The sequence below is a fragment of the Camarhynchus parvulus genome, chromosome Z (assembly GCF_901933205.1).
Source record: "Camarhynchus parvulus chromosome Z, STF_HiC, whole genome shotgun sequence".
In the NCBI taxonomy this organism is placed as follows: Eukaryota; Metazoa; Chordata; class Aves; order Passeriformes; family Thraupidae; genus Camarhynchus; species Camarhynchus parvulus.
In genome coordinates this window covers 10,415,109-10,427,167 of record NC_044601.1, presented here as the reverse complement: position 1 = coordinate 10,427,167, position 12,059 = coordinate 10,415,109, and the positions used below count along the sequence as shown (strand labels likewise).

Here is a 12,059-nt window from a genome sequence, read left to right as displayed (position 1 = left end):
GGAGTCCATAATTATAATTATGGACCACAAAAACCAGCCGAAAACGATAAGACTTTTGATCAAGGTAAAATACAATGTATAGCTCTGCTGCTAGGTCTGGGAATTATCTTCTGATAGCAAGTGTATCTCAAAAATGGCTACAAAGCAGTCAAAACCAATGATGAGGGAAAGCTCTGTCCCAAACATTGCTTAAGGAAATGTTCCTTCAAGTAGTGATTAGGCCAGGAGATTTTGAGTTACTGCAGTAACATTTGTTGCCTCAAGCTGACCAAAGCAACCACACCAAGACCTTCAACTCCCAGACAGCTGAAAAGAGCCCAGAGGAAAAAAAAACCATTATATTTAAGATTGCGTTCAACTATAAGACACCAAACGCAATGGCTCCTCTTTCCCTACCTCAAGCTCTCTCCTCTTCCTCAAATCCCTTCAGAGATGTATTTGTGCTGCAACCTCTGGCACAGCTTAATAAAGATCAAGAGACAAGGGGCAGACTTTTTAGATCTTTGGTATTGTTTTTAACGTTGAAAGAACAAAACTGAACAGAAACCAAAAACAAGAGAACTCACACGACTTTGTGTTTACCTATGTGCTGAACTTCTCAAACACAAGCTGAAAGCAGAACACTTCCAAAACTCAGGATGCAAATAAAGACCACTTCTATTAAACCTGGTCCCCTAAGTTTGGAAACTTCTACTAAAGACCTTTGTTTTTTTTTTTTATTTTTGCTACAACCAACAAGATAATTATCATAAGTCGATCTATCTCCCTTCCTCCCCCCTTTTCTTCTTTCAGCACTGGCATAAAAACCGTGCTATTTTAACTTCTTTCCTGTTCTCCCAGTTCTTCTGGAACATTTTATTTTCAACAGTCAACTCATTTGGAGAAGTGCCATGCTGAAGTTCAGCCGTGTACAATGTTAACTGTGTCTCTGCCAGCAGCTGAGGACTTGCATCACACCACCTTCTCCAGCACCTCTTGATTAAACCATTAGAGTTCCTCTCTCTGAGAACTTAGCAGATGTTTAAGCAACCTTCACTCTCATCACTCTCCTTTTATTTTTTTCCCCCTCTCTCAAAAGTTATTCTCACTCTCTGAAGAGTGAGATGGAATTTCTCATTCTCTCCTCAATTAACACTCAGCAGACCTCCTGCTCACCTCCTGTGGGCCCAGAGATTTCTTGATTGTTTAGTACCCAACTGATGGAAAAGCAAGTAGGCATTTGGGCTGATGAAGTTCAACATCTCTGCTGAAGCCAGCAATTAGAAGTTCACACTTGAACACATCTTGGATCAAACATGCAAGTTGAGCCAATTATACAGTTCTGGCACTGGTAGCAGATCATGTTCATCCAGAACAAGTTCATAAAATATATAACCTTCTATTTCAAAGTAGAAAAGTATCTGTTAAAGAGTCAAAATAAAAGAAATACACGATGCCAAAGGAGTATTTCCATTATTTTTCTTCTACAGTAGATTGTAAGTGTAGCAAAATACAAGGAAACAAAATAACACAGACATCTTGGCCTTTGTAGACCTTTCCTGATCTGTGGAAAACAGGACCTCATTCCTCCATCAGCAGCTTCTTCCAATCCCTATTTGTCCCTGGGTTTTCCTGGTGAAGCTTCAACACTGGACAATATTAGTTAATGAGTAGTACACAGCTATTCACCAGTTTCACACTTTCAAGTCCTTTTTATGAAGTTTCTTACTTCAAAGTAGTGTTGTTCTGCCCGTTTAAGGAAATTATCCACAAGACCACACAGAGAAAGTGTTTCAGTAAACTGAGGTAATCTCAATTTCTATAGTAACTCCACAAATGTTGTTTGGAATAATGGGAAAACCCAATAGGAAATGCTTATTCACACTGGGTTTCTGGGAGTTCCAGATTTCAAGAGACATCTTTTGAGCTCTTCTGAAGTAATCTTCCTCAAAATGCAAGTTGTACTATTATAAGACTTAAGTTCTTCCCATTTCCTTTTTAAGGTTAAAATTAAACTTGCCCATTCCTTGGGGCCCAGAGGAACATCTGCCAGATGTCCAGACATCTATGTTGAACAATAGTCATCTACTTGTCAACTGTCTTTTTAATCATCCTTTTATCGGTCTTCATAAAAGTCAATTCCTCTTTTAAGTCAAAGTGCACAATGCTAACGAATTTTCTTATAAAGGTCACTGGATGATCATATTATTTTCCATTTCCACTTGCAGTTGCCCTGCTTTCCCTTTCCAGCACCCCATTATGTACTCATATTCTTCACACTCCAAGCATACACATTATTGTATTCTTAGTTTTCTTCTTGCAAAAAAATAATATTTTTAATTATGGAAGGAAATTGTAAACATGACATATCAAGTTTCTCAACAACATAGCCGGGTGTGAAGCTAGTGAAAATGTAAAAGGAAATCAAATAATCCTTTAAATATTTTTAAAGCAGTGGTTCATAGGCTATGTCTAGTAGGTGTGAGAGAAGTGATTAAGAAAAGCATATTTAAATAGTGGAGAATAAGCTACCAATGCTTACACTTTCTATTAGAGATTGGACCAATAAAAGATTCTGTGCACCCCAAACCAAAAGCAATTGAAAGCCATTGTCTGAATGAAGAAATTAATGCCTGATTAGGAGAAACATTCATGTCACTACCATGGAATGAATTAAGATCATCTTTCTGGAGCTTCTTTAAAAACCAATGGGTTTTGGGGATTTTGTTTGTTTGGGATTTTTTTTTTTTTTTGGTGGGTAGAACTGTTTTGTGTTGTTTTGGGATTTTTTTTTTTAATCAAAGTTCTTCAGCTAGAACTTTAACAGCAAGGTGAACTTCAGTCTGTCTGAGCAGAACCACAGCAAGAAGCACCATTGACAAGAGTACAATTCTCTGAAGAGGTTTCAATCTCATAGTGAGGAAACCCAGAAAAAAACACCAAAAAACCAACCAAAAAAACCCCATTAAAACTACTGCAACGTCATTTGGTTTTCTAGGGCGTTAATAGGCCCTCCCAAAAAGATCCTGACTTAAATCTCAGAGCTGTTCTTGGATTGCACATGCCACGCTCAAGGGCAGTGTGTCTGCAGGGCACCCTGTAGTGCCAGCACTGGGCTGACCTCCCCAGAAGTAAAAGGAGAATTCACAGCTCTGAACCACAAGCACTCTGCATACAGTCCATATAGGGGGATGGATATTTGGGATCTGACCCAAATAAGCAAAGGTCAGTGGGCAATTTTTCAATTTTTCTTCAATGGCTGACTTAGACCTGTGCAGAGGTCTGAAAAATCCATCAAAAAATATCACCTCAGGGGGGGGAAAAAAACCCCAAAACACCACAACAGCAGCAAAAACAAACAAGCAAACGAACAAAACCCCCAAACCAAAAGCAGTTAGCCTCTATTTTTGTCAAAATATATGATTAAACATACCTGAAATGGTATGTTCCAAGGCCTTCTTCTGAAAGATGGAGGCAACCAGAGAACCTCAATAATTTGGGTGACACATCAGCAACCAGAACTTAAGAAATGCACAGTTGATAAAGCAATATCCTTCCGAGGTATATTAGATTACACATTAAAACATTTCTTCCACAGCAAAAATAAAACAAGGGCATTGATTTTTAACTTCTAAGACGGATCTCGAGTTCATCACCCTGTCACGGCAATCCTCAAATCCTTCCGGTTTTTTTGCACATCTGGGAGGGTATTCTGATTCAGATTCACTGGTCCCCCATCCTGCCACTTAACATCTTCCCACATTTCTCCTTAAACATCTTAGAATAATCAATGTATGGACATCACTGACACCCTTCCATGGAGCTATGCCTTCAAGCTCAGCAGAACTGCACCCGTTTCCCTCTCCTGCATTTTAGGGTGTATTTTGAACTTTTTGAGGAATTGCATCTACTGTGCAGATTTCAGTGGGTGGGAGAAGATCCGAGGCCTGCTTTGGGTCTACTCAAAATTGCTTCAGATTAAAAGGTGGGTTAAAAACAAAGCACACTGATTCTTGCTCAACTGCTATCTCGCTTTAAAGATCTCAGGTTTCCATAATGACATTAAAATCACAGTAAGAATGTTGCTGTAAGTTTTCAGGAAAAAACAGTATTTTATGACACCAAAAAAGACAGCTGTGAAAACTGTTTTGCTTTTTCCAAGAGAAATTATGTATGTTATGATGCTCTGAGGAACCTACTAAAAGCTTGCCAGTATCACTTTAATGCAACCTAGTGAGTGGGGAGAAATATTCCATCTTAATTTAAAAGGCATCCAAAAGAAGGAATGCTCTTGAAAATGAGATGTTAGAAATCCCAAAAATTAGGCATCATCACCTAGGAAAAAAAGAGACATTTCATGATACCCTCTGGAAGAACCTGAGCAGCCTCAAGCTGCATGCACTTACCTCCAAATGCTTTCAGAAATCTAAAAATATATGCTTATATACACTATTTACTTGGCCAACTGATCAACCTCCAAAATCCTGTGGTCTTTAACCAAGGAAAAATATCTAGAAAGGTGACCTCCACATGAAAGCATCAGAGAAAAAAAGCCTGAGGATGTGTTTCTCTGTGTGAAGGAGAATCTGAGCAATTTCCTCCAATCCTCATTTCCTGATAGCATGAAGACAGCGAGAGAAGACCCATCACAATGTTGTGCATTGAAAAAATCTGAAGGGGAAAACCTTAGGGGGAAAAAATCATGATTAAGCCAGCTCCTCTGCCCAGCAAAGCCTCGAAACATGGAGGGACATCCACAATGTTAGGAGCACTTCCCATCTCAGCTTTGTCTACTCTCTCTCTCTCTCTCTCTCCTCCATTTTCTGGTGGAGCTAGAGAACATGACATGGCTTACCTGACTCAGATCACAGCTCTCTGCCAAACTAGTCACTTCCTCTTAGACATGCAAGCAGCCTTCTTGAGACAAACAGACCCCCACAGACACACACACAAAAGCAGGAGCAAGAAAGCACTCAAAAAACTTGGGAGGTCTCTCCCCTTCCAAACACCAGAGAAACAAATGAAACTTTTGCCTTTTTCTCCCCCCAAAAAAAAAGAGAGGGAGGTGAAGGGGAAAGGGAGGGGAGGAATCCTATCAGATCACAACCACATGAAGCTCCAGGAGGATTCTCTGTGTGAGGAGAATAGAAACCACAGTGCTGAGGGGAGCCGGGGGGCACGGAGAGGGGGGAGAAGGAAGGAGAAGGTTACTCCAGAAGACATAAAGAGCCTGTGGACTGTGTGTGTGCATGTGTGTGAGAGCGAGGAGAAGCTTTGTGTTGTGGAGCCTGGACTGGAACCAAAGCAGACAGCTTGCAAATGGAGGACAGGGAGATAAAGAAAGGGAAAGAGGGGGAGAGATAGGGAGAAACCTGCTCCGGGTGGGTTGAGAAAGGGGCAAAGGGGAGAAAGCGCCTTCTCCTTTGCCTGGTTAAAAGGTAGGGACATCGGGGAACTGAGCGAGTAGAAGTGGGCTCCTTCCCCTTCCTTTCTTCCCTTCTCGCTCTCCTTTCTCTCAAAGGAGAGCACAAGCGTGTGTAATGGCTCCTGCTCTCCAGCTGAACGCTGTCCTCTCCTCCAAGCCACCTCCTGCGGGCACCAGCAGCCCCCCAGCCCCGGCTCCAGCCACCGGGTACCCCCGCATCCCAACTCCAGGAGAGCCGCGGAGGGGGCACCACCGCCGGGGTGAGGAGGGCAGCGAGAGGGGACCAGGAGGAAAGAGGAGGAGGAGGAGGGGGAAGAGTGGCTGGGAGAAAGGAAGAAAGAAAGAGAGCAAGAAGGAAAGAGAGAGAGAAAGAAAGGAAGAAAAGGAAGCAAGGAAGGAAGGAAGGAAGGAAGGAAGGAAGGAAAGAAGGAAGGAAGGAAGGAAGAAAGAGGTCACCCGATTGCCTGGGTCGTGCCAGCACGGAGCTTTTCTCTCCTCCGTGTGTCTCCCGTCTCTGATCCAAGTCCACACGCACAGCACCATCCAGACCTCGCACACACACACATATCCTCTCAGGCACCCCCCACCCCGAAAGCTCGGCTGGTATCTCACTTATCTCCCCATATTTCCCCCCACCTCTACCCCCCCTCCACATCCCCCCCGTAATGCAACAACAAAAAATTAATTAACCGCCTTCCTCCTCCTCCCACCACCACCACCACCACCACCAGCACCTCCTCCTCTTCTCCTCCTCCATGCAAGAGACTTCTCTCTCAAACAAAACACCCCGCTCTCGCTCCCCTCTCTTCTCTCTCTCTCTCTTTTTTTTTCCTTCCTTTCTTTCTTCCTTCTTCCTCCGTTGACCGAATGAATGGATTTCAGAGGAAGGTGATGGAAAGAAAGACAGACATAAAAGACCAAACAAAATAACACACGCACACACAACGGAGACACACACACGCTACACCACACACACACACACACACACACACACAACACAGACGAGAGATGATCTCTCCAATGCCAAACCAGAGATGGGTTTTAATTGCAAGAACTTACAGGAGCGTCCCGGCACTGCTGCTCTTGCTGCTGCCTCCTCTCCTCTCCTCTTCCTCTCTGCCTAGTTCTTCTTGTTATTGTTGTGGAAGTTGTTTTGTGAGTCTCATGTGCTCCTTGCCAGGTCTCAGCAATGGAGGATCGCCATCTTTCCCTGCTTTTCCCCCCCTCTCTCCCTCTCCCTCTCCCTCTCTCTCTCTCTCCTTCACTGGTTTGCTGCAGCTGCAGATGACCTGAGATATCCGTCTCTCTCTCTCTCTCTCTCTCACCCTCTGTGTCTCTCTCTGAATAATGAGCAACCAGAGGGAGAGAGAGAAAGAAGACAATCTCCTCTCCTACCACACAAAACGCAAGAGCACCAGGGGGTGCAAGAATCCTTTCTAACAACAACAACAACGTGTAGGGGAAGAGGAGGAAAAAGAGAAAGAAAAGAGAAGAAAAGAGAGGAGGAAAAGGCAAGAAGAAAGAGGAGGGAGGTGGAAGAGGAGGGGGGAAAGCAAGCAAGCGAGGGAGATCCAGCAGGCAGACAGATGGAGGAGAAGATGGTAGTGATAGAGGAGGAGGTGTTGAAGATGAAGGAGATTAAGAGGATGAAGGTGGTAACAAAAAGTTAAGGTTTGGGACTCTGAATCACTCACAGGCCAGGGAGGAGGAGAAGAAGGGGGAAAGATCTGAAGATCTTCCCCTTCCAAGCTGTTGCCTTCACAAAGCTTGCTGTGCAGGAGCGCTCAGCAGCTCCTGCGATGCTGGGGGAGCCGCTGGGATGGAGCGCTCTGCTGGGTCATAGCTCTCTTCCAGCCATGACAAAAACCGGTTTCTGCATGCAGATCTGCCCCCGAGGTGATCCCTCAGACACATCCATCTAGAGGCTAATCTTCCCTGAGCAGGGTAAAGAACATAAATGGAGCTGGAGGTTGCAAAGTATAAAACCAGATCTACCACGTGGTTGGTTTTTAATCCCCCTTCCAGCTCGCATTTGATGTGGAGAAAGGACACTCGAATTGTCCATTTCTGGCACGTATTTTGAAGTCTACTCCTGGAAATAAAAGACAGTCATCTCCAGGTTTTTTATTTCTCACAAGCGTTTGGGAGAAAAGAGAGCTTGCACTACTATCACCAAAATCACTTCTACGTTGGTGAAAAGTTCTTTTTTTTTTTTTTTTTTGGCCGCAAAATAAAATAAATAATTCCACTTAAAACAACTTTTATGCCTCCCAACACCTAGTTGTCTGCCTCTTTTGTGACTGATTATTTAAAACCGTGGAAACTAACGATCAAGGCTCACAAAGAAAGGTATCTGGGTGATGAAGGCAAGCAGACAAAGACAAAGCGGCTGTAGCCTGCATTTTTATTTAGTCCCGTTTCTATTAAGCATTGTCCTGAGCTACTTCTTTTTTTTTGCTCCACACCCCCACCTCAGCTAAAAACCAACCCCCCCTCTCCCCTCCCACAGCACCAGGTCAGATACTTTCTGGGGTTATGTCTAGCGAGGGAAAGGGGGATGGGGGTGGTAGGGGCGGGAGGAATTAGGGTTTTACGTGCAGACTCAGTAAATCAATACGCGGGAGTGAGGCAAAATCAATTTGAGCGCAAGGGCATGGCTGGGTTTTGGAACATCAGTGGGGTTTCTCCAAGCTCTGCAGTTTCGCATGGCTGGGAGAGGGACTAGAACCACGGAGCTCCGGTTCGTCTGGAGGGGGGAGATGCTCCCCTGCTCCCGAGGAAAGTTGACATGTGAGTGGTGAACCTGAGGTGATCTCCTGGAAATTTTTTGGGTTTTACTGACTCTGGGAGAAGTCAGGCGTGTTAGAACTTCATTGTCTCTCTCTCAGCTCAGCTGAAGACCAAACGCAGGAGTACTGAGCGCAGCAATGAAATAAAATAAAAATAAAATCGGTCGCCCAGGTGGTGGTCAAATATTAAACCCATGCATCCTCCGGTCTTCCCATCCGCAAGAATGCCGTGAGGACAAAGCACACATGCAGGATCTCTCCCATTAAATCTTCCTTTTCTTTGAGCCGTGCAAGTTAATGACTAAACAGGAGAAAGATCTTCTCCCTCCTCCTCCTCCTCCTCTCCCCTCTTTCCGCTCCCCCCCGCCCTCCACCCCAAACAAGTGCTGTGAGGAATGGGAGGAAGGATAATATCTGGGCAGAAGGAGCACTGTTGGATTTAGAGAATTCTTCTTAAGGAAAAGGGGAAAAAACACACCAAAACTGAGGATTCCTACTAAGACTCCTGGTTTCATGCAGACAAACGGAGCGGACACCTCCTAAGAAGCTGATAAAAGAACATTAAGGAAAAGGGAGGGACTGTCTTTACGGCTGCCAGAATGTGCATGTGTTCTGCCTGCAATTTTCTATAAATCATCCCCATCGCAGGAACAGAGCGCCTGGGCTTTGCAATCCTTGACGTACCATCAACGCCGAGACAGATAATTCACCTCTTTGTCTCTCAGCGTTTTAAATGTAAAACCCAGGCAAACAAACAAACAAAAACAAACGGGAAAAGAGAAAAAAAAACACCACCAAAAACAAACCTAAAAAAATAAAATAAATTAAAAGCGAGCGACAAAGACCAACCCACAACCACAAAACACGTTGCTTCTGACCAGAAAGAAAGAAACTGGATCTTCATGGAGATACTCTGGAAGTCTTTTCCCGCCCTATCCCCCCGGTCTTTGGGCTGCGGGGGAGGGGGGAATCCCTCCCTCGCCGGTCCCGGAGGAGCCCCCCGAGCCCCGGGGGGACCCCCGGAGGAACCGGAGGCTCCGCGGGGCAGCGCGGGGGGCTCGGGGCAGGGGGATGCTCCCCAGGGCTCCGGTGGTCCATAACTTCTTCTTGCTGCCTTCCCCAGGGCGCTCCGAGCGAGGCGGGCACGCTGGGCTCCCAAGAAGCGGACCCAGGGGGGAAAAGCAAGGGGGAGAACCCCCGAGGTTTCGGAGCGCTGGTTTGGCTCAGGAAGGGGCATTTGTGGCTAAGGAGAGGAGGGGGGCCAGCCCGGGGGATGCAGGACCCTACGAGGGTGGTGGGAGTGCGGGGGGACCCTCCTGGAGAGCCCCGGCAATAAAGGGGTTAAACTTGCTGACAGCCCCCTGGTCTTAATTAGCCCGGCGGGTTAAGTGTCCCATTAAGGGAGATGGGGATGGTTTGCCCCTCTGGGGTGCCGGGGGATGTCCCGGTGCTCCGGAGCCCTTGGCAGCCCCGCTCCGGGATTTCAGGGGGATTTCAAGGGGATTTCAGCTTCTTTCTGTCTTCCCAGCAAAGGTGGTGTCCCACCGCCGTGTTGGTTGGAAGCCGCAGTAGAAGGGATGGTCTTTGGGTTTAAGTAAAAGAAATTAAGCCTTTGCTCATTTTTCTGGTTGACGTTCCGCCGTGTAGCCGTGGGAAGAAAAAGCCAAGGGTGAGGGGAAAAAATCCCACCAAAAGAGCCTCAAAACCAACCAAACAACTGTTGGTTTTTCAACACAGAACCAAACACAGACATCTTTCCAGCCTCTGGGATGGACTGCATCTTCCCTCACCCAGAGAATCTGACCAGCCTGAGCTTGATCCCAAACATTTCATCCCTCAGTTTGGGCTTGGCTGTTGTGCAGTGAGCCAGGTTTGCATGGCCATGGCTGACACCTGTGTCCTGTTCCTGTGAGCCCCAGGGTATCAAGACCACAGGGAGAAGGGAGAGAAGATGGTGTGGAAAGATCAAGATGATGCTATCCTGAATTTCCTTTCCTCCTAGCCCGTTCCCCCCAGCCAAACCTGTTTTTCCACGGGGTCTAATTATCTTCTCAGGATGGCATTTAGCATGGACAGTGAACACAGCCACAGTGAGCAGGGGACAGCAGGAAAGCAATGTGGAAAATAAAGACGCTGAAAGCAAAATCTTTGTATACAGTCAGCAGTGAAGCACTGTTGTTAATGTCCACTCGCAGAACTGGAAGTGGCTTCTCTTTTTTCCTTCCCAGATTTGGGAGAATTTCTTCATTTTCCTACAACAACTTTGCATGAACTTGTATTTATTCTTCTCTTCTTCACAGCTGTTTTTTCCTACCAGAGCTAGGCTTCAGAATCCTTATGCAAGAGGCAAGTATTGTGTCAGCTCCCTGAACAACTAAATACCAGTCTGTCTGTAGAATATTATGTTCTCCAGCTCTTGAGAGAATTTCACTTTCCTGTCTAAAAAAAGATTAGTAATGTGCTGATCTGACTTTTACCCTGGTAACTCTCGTATTTTTTTAACCTCTAAGAGTTTCCTTACTGGGAGAGGACTTTGAGGAGAAGCTGGTTGTCTGGAAGTGCTGATCTATGAAAGACATGGGACATAATCTCATCAAGAAAATTTTCGTAAAGCAAGTACTCTTATAGACGGCATTGATTCAAAAAGGTTTACGTGTAAATAGTGCAAATCTAGGCTCTTAAGAACTCTTCAGAAAATTCTCCCATTAAAACACAAAACTTTTAGCCTGCTAACAAAATTTGAAATGCTTTTCTTTCAACCAGCAGAGCTCAGACTGGGATCTCCAAGAGCAAGCTCTTCACGGTGAGATCACTTTTGTCTGCAAGCACACCCTAGAATGTTGAAAACCCACAGAAAGATGTATTTTTATGTTGCTGAGAATGCTTAAGAGAAGTGCACTGGTGAGGACCATGCTGGGTGTTGAAAGTCACTTCCTTCTCTGATAGATGCAGAAGAGTCAATTATTAGAAATAGAGGTTTTGCTCCCTTGAGGAAGCTGAATCTTCAGCAGTCGAAATGCTTGAGTAAACTCACAGTTGGGTTTTTATACTTGTCCCCAGCGTTCCTCAGAAACTCTTTACCAGGACCAGGACTCAAGAAATCACTTTGCAAAGAGAACCAGGGAACCAGTCCTTCTCCAAAACCTTTTATTTGAGGCGTGAGACAGGAATAATGGATGTGTGTGGTGCTGGCAGGCTGTGGTAGACCGCAAGGTGGGTTTGGTGGGTAGCACAGGTCACACTTCCCCAGTCTCAGAACATGCCTGGAAGTGCAGGCAGCAGGAAAAAAACACTTGTATTTGGAGGCCGGTGAAACTTGCAGTGGAGTTAATGAAAAAGAATTCCTCCAGTGTTAAAATTAACTGGGTTGGAACCACGCTAAACACATCTGTTAGTTGCTAAACATGAACCACAAATGGCCCTAGATCTTCATTAGGTAATTTGTCGGCATACATCCACTCTTCAGTGATAAGTTTGATTTAATAAAATAATAGAATGCAGTCTATTCAAAAGGAAGTTTTATCTACCACTAGAATGCAAGCAACAAACTTACTTTGCAAAAAATCTGCAATTACCATAACAAGGATTTCTAAGCAGCTAAAGACACATCCTGACTTCCGTTACTGCTAAAAAGCAGTGACCATGAGCTTAATCAAATTCACTTTTTTTTCACTTTTGAAATCTTTAGAAGCAAAATATTCTTTGCTGTAGGTGCAAATTAAGTTTTATGAAATTCAGTCCTTCAAAAGACACAGCTGGATTTCATTTACCTTCAGCATGGCTTTAGATGGAGTCAATGAGATTGAAACTGCAGTCATTTTGCATCATCTGACCTCTGGACGATGACAACAGTTTGCTGGTTGGGA

General features: G+C 44.9%; 1 protein-coding gene across 5 annotated transcripts in view; it reads right to left on the bottom strand.

The window, feature by feature from the left end:
* Nucleotides 1-7,330, bottom strand: part of ZNF462 (zinc finger protein 462) — an 88,891-nt gene extending 81,561 nt beyond the window's left edge. For 3 of the 5 annotated variants that reach the window (XM_030968795.1, XM_030968798.1, XM_030968799.1), the window contains exon 1: nt 6,464-7,330. The gene's annotated coding sequence lies outside the window, so the exon portion shown is untranslated. Of the gene's footprint in view, nt 1-4,834; nt 4,957-5,860; nt 5,974-6,463 lie in introns of those variants that run through there. The other 2 variants (XM_030968796.1, XM_030968797.1) reach the window with 2 other exon arrangements.
* Between the last annotated feature and the right edge of the window lie 4,729 nt (nt 7,331-12,059).